Here is a 2960-nt window from a genome sequence, read left to right on the forward strand (position 1 = left end):
GTCTAAGTGGGGTTGCCACATGTTGACATCATAAGAAGGGGCAGGGCCCCCGAGCAGATCAGGTGGTTACACTGGAGCAGCAGGAAAATTAAGGAGATTTTGAGAGGAGCATCCTTGTGCAACTGTGAGCGGCGGAGCGAATGAGAGAACATCCTCCTGAGCGGGAATTGTGCGGCGCTCCATTCACATGCTCTGATTTGCAACAATGTAAAACTTTATTTTTTCTGAGGTTATGTGTCACTCTGGCCCCTAAGGGTTAACCAGGAGGTTTGGTGTTCTGTTCTGGTTTATAACAGTGCTGATATCACTGCTGACCAGCTGACTAATACCTCTGTATTTGCTGTCGTTTCTGCCAAACTTACAGAGATGGTGTGTGGAAACTGCATGCCAACTGAAATTGGAAAACTGGAATGTGGGTAAGAGACTGTAGGTGTGAGAGCAGGGATTAGTATTAGAGGAGAGGATAATCCTGTGGAAGGACTGCCTGCCTGTAAGAGCCTCAGTCAGTCTGTCTGTCCTCCATCCGTAGCAGTGAAGAGGTCTTAGAGTGCCAGATGATAAAAAGGAAAACCAACCGTGGAAGTCTTACTCAGAAACACTCTCTGAACATCCTCCCCCCATGTCTACATGTGCCATTTTCACAATCCAATCCTCTACTGCAGCTGTTATCTCGTCCTCTCCTTGGTTGAATTCTTATTGAAATATTTTTCTAAACATATTTTTATTTTCCTTCACTGTTCTTAATATCTTTATTTATTTTCCTAATCAGTTCTTTAAAAAGGTTACATCTTTCCCAAGGATGTGCAGCAAATTGAAACCCGAAATAGCACCTACTACACGTTAGCCCACTGCCCCCCAACTGCTAAGCTGAATAGGGTTAAAAACAGAGGAGGTGATAAAAGCTGTCGTATTCCTGAGTTAATTCTGCGCCTCATTCTGTTCGCCGTGGCGTGCTTTGCTGTCATAATAGCTTATGTAAAGTGCTGGCATGCATCCCTCCGCGGTTAACAGGCTTAGACACCTTCTGATCCTCCCCTGGCTTAACTTCTGACACCGACACTTTCAGCACTCCTCTATGTAAGGGGCTCTCAGTGGCGACTAAAGAGGATTCACCTCCCATGACACACAAATAAAAGAACAAAGACACGTCTAATAGAGCCGTTTCTATGTTGACTTTATTCCACACAAGAGTTTGCTTTTATTCATTTATTTTCTAGTTCAGGTTCTATTAAAAAATAAAAATGTTTGTCCGTTTTTGCTGTTTATACATCCATTTGCAAGCAAACAGAACATGGGCATTTAGTCCCATATGTACCCAAACTAATACAAGTGATATCTATTATATTTGGGTCTAAGGAGGGAGTCGGTGAAGGAGTAAATACTCCTCTTCAAGCTGTCAAAGCTTTTAAAGAGATTAACCTACAATGTGACGCTCTGTGCACGGCACCTGGGAAATCTGGCAGAGCTTTCTACGGACCGTTAGATGCTTTCTGTGCAGCAATGCAGGCACTTAATGCCAAAGCAACAGACTTTTTACAGACTAGTTTAGGCTTCTTTTCTTCAGATTATTTGTAAAATAATCCACAGATGAACCTGTGCATTAACCTCCAATTAACCTGTTATGTGAGGTTAGTGTGGAGTGAACTAATAATTCAAGTGAAAATCTGAGCTTTTTTTTGTCTTCACATCAGATGATTGAGTCCCATTTGTCTTTGGGTGTTGGAGCTAAGTTCCTGCTAAGGATCACCACAGAAACTGGCTGGCCACTGCAGGTCAAGACAGTGAGTGAACAGACAGTCCATTAAGCCTGCACTAAGCTGAGCTTCTTTATTTACGCTCGCATCGCCTGAACTGTATTCAACTCAGAAGGTCCTTCTGCATTTTCACCACAAATGCAATGATGCACTAAACTACAGTAGTAGCCATTCAAAATTTCCCCTCTTTCCTTGATGGGTCCTTGCCTGGTCCCCTACAATTCCTTTATAAACATCAATCTTTGTACTAAAATATTCTTTCTATCTTGATTTGTGGGAATTCAGATCTAAGGAGAAGCATTATTTCCTGGTCAGTCCCTGTAATTCAATGTAAGGATGGAGTCAGAGAAAAAATAAAAAATACACTCCCAGGAGAAGGCCACTGGCTGGAAGTTGGAGGGGATTTTGCTGAGAGCTGCAGGGAAGTGGGCTGCCATTCAGTTGGTTCTGGACTTGGAAGGGCCATTTGAATGGCTGCTACTGTACTGCTACCCCCCTGTAATTAGTAGTCTAGTTGTAAAAAAAAAAAAAAAGAAAAAAAGAAAGAAGAGGGATGCATAGTCTAATTATTATATTCTATTACCTAAGAAATATGCATGGTATGGTTGTTACATGTCAGGTACGCCGGTCATTGACTCTTGACCAAGGCTCCTTACAGTAAAAATGCAGTCAGTGAGTTAGGGACTAATTTCCCACTGGTATCAGCTTCATAGTCATGGTAGGACACTTTGATTTTATTTATTTTGCTCAGGCTACTCACCCACAGCCCACCAAATGTTGAAAGGACAATATTATTGCCACTGTTAATACTGTATATAGTAGAAATTTTACACGTTCAGTGATAAATAGTCATAGAGGATGGTATGGGGGGGGGGTGGTCATTTAAGAAGGGGGATGATTTTTAAGATTTTTTAAAGAAGAGCAAGTCACGTGCTTTATTTACTGTAGAAACGTGGTGCCAGCGTCTATTGTCCCATTTACACTAGTCCTCTGAAAACCCATCAATGCCCAGTTTGGACCAAGCTTGGATTAGTTAACCTTGCTGAGTTTGGTTCTTACCACCATTTACAGATCACGCTAGCAAGGTTCAATTCAATTCAGTTTATTTCTATAGCACCAATTCACAACACATGTCATCGCAAGGCATTTTACAGTTCAACCAGATCATACAGTCAAATTGATTGAAAGTTTTCGATCTAAGGAAAA

Source organism: Cyprinodon variegatus, unplaced genomic scaffold (assembly GCF_000732505.1).
Source record: "Cyprinodon variegatus isolate N-32 unplaced genomic scaffold, C_variegatus-1.0 Scaffold13, whole genome shotgun sequence".
Taxonomy (NCBI): domain Eukaryota; kingdom Metazoa; phylum Chordata; class Actinopteri; order Cyprinodontiformes; family Cyprinodontidae; genus Cyprinodon; species Cyprinodon variegatus.